The sequence below is a fragment of the Apium graveolens genome, chromosome 8 (assembly GCF_009905375.1).
Source record: "Apium graveolens cultivar Ventura chromosome 8, ASM990537v1, whole genome shotgun sequence".
Classification (NCBI taxonomy): Eukaryota; Viridiplantae; Streptophyta; class Magnoliopsida; order Apiales; family Apiaceae; genus Apium; species Apium graveolens.
Genome location: NC_133654.1, coordinates 16091999 through 16108091, shown reverse-complemented (window position 1 = coordinate 16108091; position 16093 = coordinate 16091999). Strand labels below are relative to the sequence as shown.

General features: G+C 34.6%; 4 non-coding genes and 3 pseudogenes across 4 annotated transcripts; all 7 read right to left on the bottom strand.

The window, feature by feature from the left end:
- Positions 1-8210: 8210 nt before the first annotated feature.
- Positions 8211-8369, bottom strand: LOC141682257 (U1 spliceosomal RNA). The gene has a single exon (XR_012559659.1). It is a non-coding gene; the product is annotated as a U1 spliceosomal RNA (small nuclear RNA).
- Positions 8370-8980: 611 nt separating this feature from the next.
- Positions 8981-9176, bottom strand: LOC141681930 (U2 spliceosomal RNA). The gene has a single exon (XR_012559344.1). It is a non-coding gene; the product is annotated as a U2 spliceosomal RNA (small nuclear RNA).
- Positions 9177-10133: 957 nt separating this feature from the next.
- Positions 10134-10279, bottom strand: LOC141681379 (U1 spliceosomal RNA; annotated as a pseudogene).
- Positions 10280-10890: 611 nt separating this feature from the next.
- LOC141681948 (U2 spliceosomal RNA) lies at positions 10891-11062 on the bottom strand (annotated as a pseudogene).
- A 904-nt stretch (positions 11063-11966) lies between these two features.
- On the bottom strand, positions 11967-12125 carry LOC141681207 (U1 spliceosomal RNA). The gene has a single exon (XR_012558649.1). It is a non-coding gene; the product is annotated as a U1 spliceosomal RNA (small nuclear RNA).
- A 611-nt stretch (positions 12126-12736) lies between these two features.
- LOC141681917 (U2 spliceosomal RNA) lies at positions 12737-12930 on the bottom strand. Its single transcript, XR_012559332.1, has one exon. It is a non-coding gene; the product is annotated as a U2 spliceosomal RNA (small nuclear RNA).
- A 904-nt stretch (positions 12931-13834) lies between these two features.
- On the bottom strand, positions 13835-13981 carry LOC141681428 (U1 spliceosomal RNA; annotated as a pseudogene).
- Between the last annotated feature and the right edge of the window lie 2112 nt (positions 13982-16093).

Here is a 16093-nt window from a genome sequence, read left to right as displayed (position 1 = left end):
CTTGATAGCTTGATCAGAATTTACTGTTTCTTCTGTACCTTCCTATCCTTTATTCTGAATAACAACTTGAGCAGTGTCAGAGGTTGTTTTAAAATCTTCACTTATCTTTCTTCTTTTCAGAATTTGAACAGTTTCATATTCAACAAGATTATCATCAGATACTTGAACCATTTTACACACTGATTTCATCAGATCTTGAGAAGTTTTTAAGTCTAGTGACTTGGTTGGTTCATCAATTTTTCCTTTCCCTTTGTCTTTGGGATTACTCTCAGTCTGTGATCTAGTTCTGAACTTTGAAGTTTCAGAATTTGACTTTTCCTTGATCACAATGCCCTTTTCCTTTGGCCTTGGAGGTTTCTTTGCATCAGAAGCTTTAGACTTAGGATTTGTCTTTTCAGCAGCAAATCTAGCTTCTTCCTCCTTGAGAGTTTCTAAATCCATTCATGGATTGTGTTTTAGAAATAATCTTCTTGCTATCTCCTCATCAAGTGTCTGGATTTTAGGATCTTTGTAATAAACAGTAGTCTGATTCCCCTTTAACTTCAGAGTTTGCAAGAACTTCTGAGAGTCTTCAGATCCTGACTGAATCAGAATATCAGAACTTGACATCAGACTTTGCTTATCACCACTTGACTTCAGTCTTTGAGCATTCACAACATCAGAACTTGACTTGTTCTGAATAGAAGATTTTCCTTGAACTTTTCTTTGACCTCTGCTCTCTTCAGAGTTTCCCTGGTCATCACCTTTATCATCCTTTTTCTTCAGTTCTTGAGTAGGTGAGCATTTGGACTTAACTACCTTCTCCCCCTTTTTGGCATCATCAGGAAGTAAGAGAGAAATAAGAAGTTCAACTGAAGATTGGATTTCATCCAATTGAGCTTTCTGAGAAGCTTGATTAACCAGAACCTCAGCAATTTGGGCATGTTACTTCTTTTAAGTTTTCTCAATGGCTGCAACTTTTTCAGAAATAGGTCTGATATACCTCTGTTTGTCAAGCTTGAGCACCTGATCGAGCTTATCAGCTTGTTCTCTGAGTGTATCAACCTTTTCATGAGTAACAGTATGTTGACCGTGAAGATGTTTTGTAGACATAGCTGTGATCTTGAGTTGTGTCCTGAAATCAGCATTTGTGAGCAATTCATCAGCTTCTGCAATATGCTCCATCAGAATTTTAGAACATGGAATAAAATCTGATTCATTCCACTTCTTGGTCCACTCAATACCTGTGTGAGTATTCTCTCAAGGAATAGGTGTTTCCTTTTCAACAAATTTCTTCACCAATTCTTCCTTGCCCAGAATAGGTACTGGAGTCTTAGCAGAAACACTGTCATCAGAACTTGAGGAAGACTTATTTTGTTCTGAGAGCTCAACAGTGTGTGAAGCAACTGGAGATTCAGGAATTACATCATCTAAATTCTGATCAGCAGAATTTATCTCCAGAGCTGGTGTCTTTGATGTAGATAGAGCTTCTAGATAAATAACTTTAGGTATATTCAAATTATGAATATCTATTTCAGAAATATCAGTTTGTTCTTTAGCATCATCTATAGCTTTAATAGGAGAGACAGGAGGGGTTAGAACTGTGTCATTAGCAGTGTCTTTGGCTTGAGCTGGAAGGGCTGTAATTATAATTGGTTCTTGTGAGATTAGAGATTCCTGATCCCCTTTCTCAGCTTCTTCAGTATCTTCTGATATAGCCTTAGCCAAATACATCCTTGCCAATGAAGGAGTTGCTTCAGCAGAATCAGAATTTACAGATTTCCTTTTCAAAGTATCAGAACTTTGAGCTGCTGTTTCTTTCTGAGAAATAACATTCTCAGCTTCAACTATCACAGGTTCAGATGCATGAACTCGTGCTTCAATTATTTCCTCTTCACTCTCAGACTCATCTCGGAGAATCATCTTCCTTCTCTTTTGTGGAGGTTGAGGAATAGACTTTATTCTCTTAGAAGGTTTGGAAGATGAAGGTCTGGTTGTTTGTGCTGATGGTTGAGAAGTCTGAGGTGTTTGTGTAGAGGTGGTAGGTGCTGATGGTTGAGGTTCTGATGGTTGGACATCAGGATATAATGCAGTGTATTTCACTGGATCATAGATTATTAAGGCTTGTTTGACAGATAAAGGTATTTGGAGGGGCCTCAACACAACCTTCTTATTATCAGTAGATAATAAGTCATTAAAAGCTCTTTTGGCTAGTTTGAATGATAGAAGTAATTTATGAGCTACTTGGGGCTTATTATCACAACAAAAGCTATAAATAAGGTGACAGAATCTAGCAAAATAGACAAGATTTATATCTTCTGTCATCCTATCCCCAATGAAACCTAAAACAACACTTGCACAATCAAAATTAGTTTAATTAACGAGAGCATACCCGATTTGTTGACTCAGGATGGGAATGGCATCAAAATTAGAATATTTGTTTGCAAAAGCCTTGGTGATGCAGTCAAAGAAGAAACTCCATTCCCTCCTTATGTAAGGTCTCTTCAATTGACCCATCTTGGCCAATATCCTTTCATACCCCAGACTGGCCATCATATTTTGAAGAACTGGCTCCTCAACAGTGGAATAGGCGCAGTTCTCAGGCAGCTGCAGTGCTTGGTGTACTGTAAATAAAAGATTAGAAAATATTTTCACTCCCATATCTTTATACTTTCTTCACGCAACAGTTATATTTTTGAAGCATGGGATACACTTTACACCTGGAAACGCATGAATAGCCAGTAAAAAGTGAAAACAGGAGTTAATGGGCACGTAAAATAGGCAATAATTATCGTGCACATGCAGTTATTCAAAACCAACACGTTAACCACTAACCCATAATGATTATGACTGTTTTTAACTTACCCAAATTTATTCTGATTTAAATATAACTGTTTCAGATTTTACCACAAATAAGTCAAGTAAAGAAAAATGCCACGTAAGCATAAAAAATTCAATCAGGATTTAATATCAGAACTTAACTCATATCAGATTTTAACAGTCATCAGAACATGGCTTTTGAAGTTCTGATGATTAAACTCTGAAGAAAACAAGTTAGTATTTGTATGAAGAATCACAGAAAAAGATATTCACTATTTGAGTACAGAAGCCATGTTCTGATGACTTTTAAAATCTGATATGAGTTAAGTTCTGATATTAAATCCTGATGGAATTTTTGATGCTTACGTGGTATTTTTCTTTACTTGACTTATTTGTGGTAAAATCTGAAACAGTCATATTTAAATCAGAATAAATTTGGGTAAGTTAAAAACAGTCATAATCATTATGGGTTAGTGGTTAACGTGTTGGTTTTGAATAACTGCATGTGCACGATAATTATTGCCTATTTTACGTGCCCATTAACTCCTGTTTTAACTTTTTACTGACCGTTCATGCGTTTCCAGGTGTAAAGTGTATCCCATGCTTCAAAAATATAATGTTGAGTGAAGAAAGTATATATTTGGGAGTGAACAGATTTTCTAATCTTTTATTTACTTTTCTATTTTTCATCTCTCTTATTCTCTCTTTCTCTAATATTCTCTGAAGTGGTCTTCTTTCAGGACTTTTATCAAATACTTTGCAAATACTCTCTGTCTCACTTTATTTCTTACAGAGATGGCACCAAAACACGTGATTTTCAATGGACCTAAGTTTGTTCCTAACAACTACTCCGCCATTCTTAGCAAGGATGAAGCTCCATCGAAACTTCACTTCATTTAGGATTTTCTCACTAATTTTGATATTGGGTACGCTCTAACCCAACCTGATGTAGTCTCTGGAACTCAAATGATGGAGTTCTAGAGAAGTGGAGTGTATGATGTTGGTGGTGCTCAAGGGTCCCCAAGTATAATCTTTTCATCAGGGGAGGACGAGCATGTCGTAACTTTGGCTACAGTACGCCAAGCACTGCAGCTGCCTGAGAACTACCCCTATTCCACTGTTGAGGAGCCAGTTCTTCAAAATATGATGGCCAGTCTGGGGTATGAAAGGACATTGGCCAAGCTGGGTCAATTGAAGAGAGCTTACATAAGGAGGGAATGGAGTTTCTTCTTTGACTGCATCACCAAGGCTTTTGCAAACAAATGTTCCAATTTTGATGCCATTCCCATCCTGAGTCAACAAATCGGGTATGCTCTCGTTAATCAAACTAATTTTGATTATGCAAGTGTTGTTTTAGGTTTCATTGGGGATAGGATGACAGAAGATAGAAATACTTTCTATTTTTCTAGATTCAGTCATCTTATTTATAGCTTTTGTTATGATAATAAGCCCCAAGTAGCTCATCAATTACTTCCATCATTCAAACTAGCCAAAAGAGCTTTTAATGACTTATTATCTACTGATAATAAGAAGGCTGTATTGAGACCCCTCCAAATACCTTTATCTGTCAAACAAGCCTTAATAATCTATGATCCAGTGAAATACACTGCATTATATCCTGATGTCCAACCATCAGAACCTCAACCATCAGCACCTACCACCTCTACACGAACACCTCAGACTTCTCAACCATCAGCACAAACAACCAGACCTTCATCTTCCAAACCTTCTAAGAGAACAAAGTCGGTTCCTCAACCTCCACAAAAGAGAAGGAAGATGATTCTCCGAGATGAGTCTGAGAGTGAAGAGGAAATAATTGAAGCATGAGTTCATGCATCTGTTGAAGCTGAGAATGTTACTTCTCAGAAAGAAACAGCAGCTCAAAGTTCTGATACTTTGAAAAGGAAATCTGTAAATTCTGATTCAGCTGAAGCAACTCCTTCATTGGCAAGAAGGTATTTGGCTAAGGCTATATCAGAAGATACTGAAGAAGCTGAAAAAGGGGATCAGGAATCTCTGATCTCACAAGAACCAATTATAATTGCAGCCCTTCCAGCTCAAACCGAAGACACTGCTAATGACACAGTTCTAACCCCTCATATCTCTCCTATTAAAGCTACAGATGATGCTAAAGAACAAACTGATATTTCTGAAATAGATATTCATAATTTGAATATACCTAAAGTTATTTATCTAGAAGCTCTATCTACATCAAAGACACCAGCTCTGGAGATAAATTCTGCTGATCAGAATTTAGATGATGTAATTCCTGAATCTCCAGTTGCTTCACACACTGTTGAGCTCTCAGAACAGAATGAATCTTCCTCAAGTTTTGATGACAGTGTTTCTGCTAAGACTCCAGTACCTATTCTGGGCAAGGAAGAATTGGTGAAGAAATTTGTTGAAAAGGAAACACCTATTCCTTGGGAGGATACTCACAGAGGTATTGAGTGGACCAAGAAGTGGAATGAATCAGATTTTATTCCATGTTCTAAAATTCTGACAGAGCATATTGCAAAAGCTGATGAGTTGCTCACAAATGCTGATTTCAGGACACAACTCAAGATTACAGCTCTGTCTATAAAACATCTTCACGGTCTATATACTGCAACTCATGAAAAGGTTGATACACTTAGAGAACAAGTTGATAAGCTCGATCAGGTGGTCAAGCTTAACAAACAGAGGTATATCAGACCTATTTCTGAAAAAGTTGCAGCCATTGAGAAAACTCAAGAGAAGCAACAGGCCTAAATTGCTGAGGTTCTGGTTAATCAAGCTTCTCAGAAAGCTCAGTTGGATGAAATCCAATCTTCAGTTGAACTTCTTCTTTCTCTCTTACTTCCTGATGATGCCAAAAAGGGGGAGAATATAGTTAAGTCCAAATGCTCACCTACTCAAGAACTGAAGAAAAAGGATGATAAAGGTGATGACCAGGGAAACTCTGAAGAGAGCAGAGGTCAAAGAAAAGTTCAAGGAAAATCTTCTATTCAGAACAAGTCAAGTTTTGATGTTGTTAATGCTCAAAGACTGAAGTCAAGTGGTGATAAGCAAAGTCTGATGTCAAGTTCTGATATTCTGATTCAGTCAGGATCTGAAGACTCTCAAAAGTTCTTGCAAACTCTGAAGTTAAAGGGGAAGCAAACTACTATTTATTACAAATATCCTAAAATCCCGACACTTGATGAGGAGATATCAAGAAGATTATTTCTGAAACACAATCCAGGAATGGATTTAGAATCTCTCAAGGAGGGGGAAGCTAGATTTGCTGCTGAAAAGACAAATCCTAAGTCTAAAGCTTCTGATGCAAAGAAACCTCCAATGCCAAAGGAAAAGGGCATTGTGATCAAGGAAAAGTTAAATTCTGAAACTTCAAAGTTCAGAACTAGATCACAGACTGAGAGTAATCCCAAAGACAAAGGGAAAGGAAAAATTAATGAACCAACCAAGTCACCGGACTTGAAAACTTCTCAAGATCTGATGAAACCAGTGTGTAAAATGGTTCAAGTATCTGATGATAATCTTGTTGAAGATGAAACTGTTCAAATTCTGAAAAGAAGAAAGACAAGTGAAGATTCTAAAACAACCTCTGACACTGCTCAAGTTGTTATTCAGAATAAAGGATAGGAAGGTACAGAAGAAACAGTAAATTCTGATCAAGCTATCAAAACATCAACTACTGACAATGCTCAAGTTGATTTGAATAAATTGACAATTACTGATAAGAAGAAGCTTTTATGGAAGAAAGCTACTCTAGTTGAACCAAAATCCAATATCATGATTAATCAACTTGCTACATTTGGGTTGAAAGCCAAGCAACCTAGAGATAGAGTTGGATTTGGTTCTGACGAAGAGAAGATTCAAACAGGAGTAGAGGTTACTCTAAGAGATCCTTTCATATTGACAGACAAACCATATGAACAAATCAAACAAAGGCACCTTGACAAGGTGTTGTCTGCTCAAGTTGTGATAGATGCTCATGATAAGGAGAATCTAAAAGAGAAATTAATCTTATTTCTCAATAATGGAAGGACTTATAGATTAGCTGATTCTGATATATTAAAGAAGTTTATCAAAGAACTTCAACATATCCATTATCATCTGGAAGTAAAATCTGATGTTACAAGAAGATGGTCAGAATATATTTTGAAGGCTATAAGAGATCTATTCAGAATCTCTGGTACAAAGACTTCTCATTACAGTGCAATGATTACTGAAGGTGATGGAAGAGAAATTCCTATGCTGAAGAATTCTGCTAAGGTGGAAGTTATTCTGAAAGGAAGATGCTTATGTTATAATGAAAACTCTTCACATCCTAAGGTTATCAGACTTGGTGATGGACTTGAAAGAACATCCATTCAAGCTCTCAGAATAGCCATTTATCAAATTGGTGACAGTAAAGAAGAAGAACTGATGCAGGTCAAAGCACAGCTAGCAGAAGTTCTGAAGAAATCTGAAGTTAATCTGATAAATGATTTTGTTAAGAATCATTATGGATTCAGATTGACTCAGTGATGTTGGTAAAGCTGGATGTTTTGTAAGTTGTAGTTAATACTCTTATTAAACTATTATTATATTTGAACTTAAATGTTTTTGACATCATCAAATCTATTAACTTGTACATTCTTACATAATTTACAAGTTGGGGGAGATTGTTGGATATATTTGAGGTGTCATGTCTAATATGTTTCATATTTAGTTTTCAGATCTTAACTAACTGGAAATATCAGTTCTTACTGAAATCAGGACTTACTGGAAGTCAGGACTTAAGGATATCAGGACTTAGATTATCATAAGATAATATCAGAAGATGGATATCAGAACTTAAGTACTGGAGGACTAACAGTTAAGGAAGGAAGCTGATTTACAGGAAAGAAGATCGAAACTAATACGGAATAAGATATGCATGGAAAGAGTTCGAGAACTAGAAGAATTATATAAGATATCTGGCTGATATATTTTAGGAGACAGAATTATATTCCATATCAACTATAAGTTATCTTGTAACTATGTGTCTATATAAACACAGACATAGGTTTACTCTATAAGAGTTACGATCATCGAGAAGATCATATATTGTAACCTAGCAGCTCTCGTGATATTTGTTCATCACTGAGAGAGGACAGTTCCATTTTAACAGAGTTTGTTATATCGAATACATCTTTTTTCTGTTACTTGTGCTTTAAATCGATTTGATTGTATTCTACACTGTATTCAACCCCCTTCTACAGTGTTGTGTGACCTAACAAAGAATAATTTTTACTTGCAAATATTCAATAAATAGTACCTTTAGATAAATGAAGTTTTTAATTGATTAATCCCGAATTTTAGATTTCGCCACCCCAAGTTTAAAATCCCCTTGGTTTACCAGATTTCAGGAAATTAAGTAATATAACAAATTATGTACTATAGTTGGAGGGGCCGCGCGAACGCTAGCCCCCTAACATAAACTATGATGTAGGCTCCACCACTTGGGTAGACCTTAGGCAAGAACCCATCCGAAGTGCAATGGAAGTCACTTCCCTAGGCCATGGAACTTAATGTTCGCCCATTGACCCCATCCAGGTAAGTAAGTTTTGATGTAGGCCGTAAATCTCTATTCATAGCGTTGTTGGAATATTTTACCTTAGATCGGTCGATGTGGGAATTTCTGAGAGCAGACTTTTGTTATCAAAGATAGTGTAAATCTTGTGATGATGTATTTGACTATAATTTCGTAGTGCGATTGACATGTAATTTAAAATTTGGGAGTTATTTGTCTTAAATAAAAAACACGGAATATCTATATCTCCAAACGTAATTTCTTACACCATCGGTAGCTTTATGCGGTTTGCGGCCAGTGAGTAAAAATAGCTTTGGATGACATAGTAACTCGGTTCGTTGAACATGGATCAAAATGAGGTACAATCTTTGTAATTGAATCTGGAAAATCAGAACTTTATTATTTATTATCGTGAATTCTATTATAAAAGGTAAAATTGAAACTATATTACTTACTGTCCTGAAATATTATATTAAAAAGGTGAAATTGAGGCAATATTCGTAAATTGTTACAATAAGTTAAATTATATCTAAAATATATCACTATAGTTTTAAAATTTCATTTAGAAATAATCAGAATAGCGATTTTTTTCTCAGGCAAAGAGTTCGTGTCTTTTAAAAAAATATTTATTCTTTGATTTAGTGGGGGTGCGCCAGGCCCGAGCAGTAGTGCAACACTTAGGCGACGTATGAAGACCTCAATAGCAAGCTATTGTTCGGATCTTCCCCAATAAAAAAAATTATTTAATATCGTCTGGACCAATGGCCCACATATAAGATATTAAACAGATCAGAACAGATACTACACTTGATCTTAGCCAAAAGGCCGAAAAGGGTATGAATGATCAAGCTATCTGACCTTGTTTATATGGATGAGTTCGGCACATCTACCGAAAAGTATCTCGAGGTGGTACCGAACTCCAGGTACATATAAATACTAATGTAAGCAATGCTGTAAAGCGTGGAATAAGATATGAATATGAATTGTTCGAGTACATACAAATTGACTTTTCCCTCAAAAAATAAAAAATAATAAACTGTTGGAGTTAGTGCGTAAAATGTTTTTCCAAAACGTTTAATTAATAATATGCAAGTCAACTGCTTTTCTATCACTCTTGGTGCAAGACGAATTCCTATTCAGTTCCTTGCTGAAAATTTTATGCAACCACACCCAACAAAAAATTTAGTATTTTGCGAGACTTGTGTTTTATTTTCAAATTTAAACTGAAACTTAAACGGGAAAGCAAAATAGTGTAACACCTTAAAAATGAATGATGCGAAAAAACCGTGTTGTGAGAAACCATATACGTCTTTAGTTTACACGGTTTTTGTCATTGTTGCGGAAAGTAAAATTAAAAAAACTTCATGTATGAGGAGAATTAATTTTTAAGCACAATATGTCATCAAACTTAAAAGAAAACGAAACCCTTAACGTGAACAATACATGTGCATGTTGATGTTTGTAATTGTGAATATTTACCTCACCTATCATTTCTTATATTATATTATGATGAATTTATTTAGTGAGAGACTATAAATTCATTTGCGTGTTAATAAGAGTAATTTTTACTTGCAAATATTCAGTAAATAGTAATAATTTAAATAAATGAAGTTTTCAATTGATTAATCCCGAATTTTAGATTTCGCCATCCCAAGTTTAAAATCCCCATGGTTTACCAGGTTTCATGAAATTCAGTAATATAACAAATTATGTAATATAGTTTGCGGGGCCGCGCCCCCTAACACAAATTATGATGTAAATTCAATAATATAACAAAATATGTAATATAGTTGGCAGAGCCACGGCCCCTAACACAAATTATGATGTAGGCTCCACCACTTGGGTAGACCTTAGGCAAAATTCCATCCAAAGTGCAATGGAAGTCACTTCCCTAGGCCATGGACTTTAATGATCGCCTATTGACCCCATCCAGGTAAGTAAGTTTTCATGTAGGCCGTATATCTCTATTCATAGCGTTATTGGAATATTTTACCTTAGATCGATCGATGCGGGAAGTTCTCAGAGCAGACTTTTGTTATCAACGATAGTGTAAATCTTGTGATGATGTATTTGACTATAATTTCGTAGTGCGATTGACATGTAATTTAAAATTTGGGAGTTATTTATCTTAAATAAAAAACACGGAATATCTATATCTCCAAACGTAATTTCTTACACCACCGATACTTTTATGCAGTTAGCGGCCAATGAGTGAAAATAACTTTGGGTGACATAATAACTCGGTTCGTTGAACATGGATCGAAATGAGGTACAATCTTTGTACTTAAATCTGGAAAATATGAACTTTATTATTTATTATCGTGCATTCTATTATAAAGGGTGAAATTGAAACTATATTAATTATTGTAATGAAATATTATATTAAAAAGGTGAAATTGAGGCATTAGTTGTAAATTGTTACATTAAGTTAAATTATATTTAAAATTTATCGTCGTAGTTTTAAACTTTCATCTAGAAAAAATCAGAATAGCGATTTTTTTCTCCGGCAAAGAGTTCGTGTCCTTTAAAAAAATTAATAATTCTTTGATTTGGTGGGGTCCGCCAGGCTCGTGCAGTAGTGCAACACTTATGCGACGCATGAAGACATCAATAGCAAGCTATTGTTAGGATCTTCCCCGATAAAAAAATTATTTTAAAATCAGATATTAAACAGATAAGAACAGATACTACACTTGATCTTAGCCAAAAGGCCAAGAAAGGTATGAATGAACAATCTATCTGACCTTTTTTATATGGATGAGTTCGGCACATCTACCAAAAAGTATCTCGAGGTGGTACGGAACTCCAGGTACATATAAACTACTAATATAAGAAATGTTGTAAAGTGTGGAATAAGATATGAATATGAATTGTTAAAGTACATACAAATTGACTTTTCCCTCGAAAAATAAAAAATACTAAACTGTTGGAGTAAGTGCATAAAATGTTTTTCCAAAACATTTAATTAATAATATGCAAGTCAACTGCTTTTCTATCACTCTTGGTGCATTACGAATTCCTATTCAGTTGCTTACTGCAAATTTTATGCAACCACACCCAAAAACAAATTTAGTATGTTGCGAGACTTGTATTTTATTTTCAAATTTAAACTGAAACTTAAACAGGGAAAGCAATACCGTGGAACACCTTAAATATGAATGATGCTGAAAAACCGTGTTGTGAGAAACCATATGCGTCTTTAGTTTACACGGTTTTTGTCATTGTTGCCGGAAAATGAAATTAAAAAACTCCATGTAAGAGGAGAATTAAGTTTTAAGCACAATATGTCAGCAAACTTAAAAGAAAACGAAACCCTTAATGTGAACAAGATAATGACGTAGTACAATATATGTGCATGTTGATATTTGTAATTGTGAATATTTACCTCACCTATCATTTCTTATATTATACTATGATGAATTTATTTAGTGAGAGACTATAAATACATTTGCGTGTTAATAAGAGTAATTTTTACTTGCAAATATTCAATAAATAATAATAAATTTAAATAAATGAAGTTTTATTTGATTAATCTCGAATTTTAGATTTCGCCACCCCAAGTTTAAAATCCCCTTGGTTTACCAGATTTCAGGAAATTAAGTAATATAACAAATTATGTACTATAGTTGGCGGGGCTGCGCGAACGTAAGCCCCCTAACACAAATTATGATATAGGCTCCATCACATGGGTAGACCTTAGGCAAGAACCCATCCAAAGTGTAATGGAAGTCACTTCCCTAGGCCATGGACTTTAATGATCGCCCATTGACCCCATCCAGGTAAGTAAGTTTTCATGTAGGCCGTATATCTCTATTCATAGAGTTGTTGGAATATTTTACCTTAGATCGGTCGATGTGGGAAGTTCTCAGAGCAGACTTTTGTTATCAACGATAGTGTAAATCTTGTGATGATGTATTTGACTATAATTTCGTAGTGCGATTGACATGTAATTTAAAATTTGGGAGTTATTTGTCTTAAATAAAAAACACGGAATATCTATATCTCCAAACATATTTTCTTACACCATCGGTACCTTTATGCAGTTTACGGCCAGTGAGTAAAAATAGCTTTGGATGACATAGTAACTCGGTTCGTTGAACTTTGATCAAAATGAGGTACAATCTTTGTAATTGAATCTAGAAAATCATAACTTTATTATTTATTGTCGTGCATTCTATTATAAAAGGTGAAATTGAAACTATATTACTTATTGTCCTGAAATATTATATTAAAAAGGTGAAATTGAGGCAATATTCATATATTATTACAACAAGTTAAATTATATCTGAAATATATCATCATAGTTTTAAACTTTCATTTAGAAACAATCGGAATAGCGATTTTTTTCTCCGGCAAAGAGTTCGTGTCTTTTAAAAATATATTTATTCTTTGATTTAGTGGGGGTGCGCCTGGCCCGAGCAGTAGTGCAACACTTATGCGACGTATAAAGACCTTAATAGCAAGCTATTGTTCGAATCTTCCCCAATAAAAAATAATTTAATATCGCGTGAACCAGTGGCCCATATATCAGATATTAAACTGATAAGAACAGATACTACACTTGATCTTAGCCAAAAGGCCGAAAAAGGTATGAATAAACAAGCTATATGACCTTGTTTATATCGATGAGTTCGGCACATCTACCGAAAAGTATCTCGAGGTGGTACCGAACTCCAGGTACATATAAATACTAATGTAAGCAATTCTGTAAAGCGTGGAATAAGATATGAATATGAATTGTTCGAGTACATACAAATTGACTTTTCCCACGAAAAATAAAAAATAATATACTGTTGGAGTTAGTGCGTAAAATGTTTTCCAAAAATGTTTAATTAATAATATGCAAGTCAACTGCTTTTCTATCACTCTTGGTGCAATACGAATTCATATTCAGTTACTTGCTGGAAATTTTATGCAACCACACCCAACAACAAATTTAGTATGTTACGAGACTTATGTTTTATTTTCAAATTTAAACTGAAACTTAAACGGGAAAGCAATACAGTGTAACACCTTAAATATGAATGATGCAGAAAAACCGTGTTGTGAGAAACCATATGCGTCTTTAGTTTACACTGTTTTTGTCATTGTTGCAGAAAATAAAATTAAAAAAACTTCACGTATGAGGAGAATTAATTTTTAAGCACAATATGTCATCAAACTTAAAAGAAAACGAAACCCTTAACGTGAACAAGATAATGACGCAGTACAATATATGTGCATGTTGATGTTTGTAATTGTGAATATTTACCTCACCTATCATTTCTTATTTTATATTATGATGATTTATTTAGTGAGTGACAATAAATTCATTTGCGTGTTAATAAGAGTAATTTTTACTTGCAAATATTCAATAAATAGTAATAACTTTAAATAAATGAAGTTTTTAATTGATTAATACCGAATTTTAGATTTTGCCATCCCAAGTTTAAAATCCCCTTGGTTTACCAGGTTTCATGAAATTCAATAATATAATAAATTATGTAATATAGTTGGCGGGGCCGCGCCCCCTAATTCAAAATATGATGTAGGCTCCACCACTTGGGTAGACCTTAGGCAAGAACCCATCCAAACTGCAATGGAAGTCACTTCCCTAGGCCATGGACCTTAATGATCGCCCATTGACCCCATCCAGGTAAGTAAGTTTTTATGTAGGCCGTATATCTCTACTTATAGCGTTGTTGGAATATTTTACCTTAGATCGGTCGATGTGGGAAGTTCTCAGAGCAGACTTTTGTTATCAACAATAGTGTAAATCTTGTGATGATGTATTTGACTATAATTTCGTAGTGCGATTGACATGTAATTTAAAATTTGGGAGCTATTTGTCTTAAATAATAAACACAGAATATATATATCTCCAAACATAATTTCTTACAACACTGGTACCTTTATGCAGTTTGCGGCCAATGAGTGAAAATAGCTTTGGGTGACATAATAACTCGGTTCGTTGAACATGGATCGAAATGTGGTATAATCTTTGTACTTGAATCTGGAAAATCAGAACTTTATTATTTATTATCGTGCATTCTATTATAAAGGGTGAAATTGACACTATTTTAATCATCAGAACTTCCATCAGAACTTGTCCTCAGAATTTATGCAAATGACACTTAACTATTTATCAAAAACAACTTAATCAGTATAGGAATTTTCATCATTCATATGGAGTGAAAGTGTGTGCATTCAGCAAAATATCATATAAGGATTAAAGTCTGATCAACTTCAGTACATCTTAGAAATAAGGAATAGCTAAGAAAAATGCTTAAAATCTGTCATCAGTCATGATGTCTACTATAGAACAAATTTATGCAAGAGTCCACCTCAACTGTTTGTGCTCATTTTATGCATCTTTTGAAATTCTTTTTTACAGTGGCTTCTCAGTGTAAGTGAGTCACGACTGCTTATCAGAATTTATGTTGTCATCAGAGTATTTCTCCAGTAATCATAGAGTGTGAAAAGTCACCAATTTTTTTTTTGCTTTTCTAATGCATATTACTTAATACCAGCAATGCACTTCGGTCTTCCCTTTCAAATTTTTTACTCTAGATCTCAAAGGAGTACCTGACTTTTATTCTTTTCTTTTCTTTTCTTTTCTTTTGATAAGTGAGGCTTATCAGCACTTAGTTCATTCTTAAGATTTACTGACATCAGAATTTGACAGATAAGAAATAAGAATCTAGTTTGTTACTTAGTAATAAGATACACAAAGTAAACTCGACTAGGCTCAATATCAGAATCTGCTTGTGTTAATGAGTTTCCACATAAACAACTAATTCAAACATGGGATTTCTAGTATGTTAAATACTACTAGGTCAGCATTTAGCACAGTTATCCTCATTGGATTGAATAGTCACAGAACATTCAAAAGACTTATCACAGTATATAAATCCATATCAGATAATCAGCATTTAAAGAATTTTCAAATTAAGCACAGATTACATATAGATAATATAGTCTGTAAACACTGATCATAAAGTCTGATGCATGAGAACAAAAACTAAGCAGATTTAGAGAAAGAACCTGAAACCATTCCAAGTTCATTTACCAATCTTATAAAAGTAGCTTCACATAGTGGTTGTGTGAAAATATTTGCTAGCTGTTGATCTGTTGGAACAAAATGCAATTCCACTGTACCTTCATCAACATGTTCCCTTATGAAATGGTACCTAATGCTGATGTGCTTTGTCATTGAGTGTTAAACTGTATTACCTGTCATAGGAATAGCACTTTGATTATCAGAGTAAATAGGAATTTTAGAAAATTCTAACCCATAATCCAGTAATTGATTCTTCATCCAAAGAATCTATGCACAACAACGTCCTGCATCAATATATTCTGCTTCTGCAGTTGATGTGGAAATTGACTTTTGTTTCTTGCTAAACCAAGAAACCAATCTGCCTCCAAGAAATTGACAGCTTCCACTAGTGCTTTTCCTGTCTATTTTGCATCCTGCAAAATCTGCATCTGAGTAACCAATTAGCTTAAAATCTGATTCCCTAGGATACCACAATCCTAGATCAGCTGTACCCTTGAGGTACTTAAAAATTCTTTTCACAGCTAATAAGTGAGGTTCTCTTGGATCAGCCTGAAATCTTGCACAAAGACAGGAAGCATACATGATATCAGGTCTACTTGCAGTTAGATAGAGTAATGAGCCAATCATACCTCTATAATCAGTAATATCTACTGATTTACCAGTATCCTTATCTAACTTGGTTGCACTGGCCATGGGAGTGGATGCAGTTGAACAAT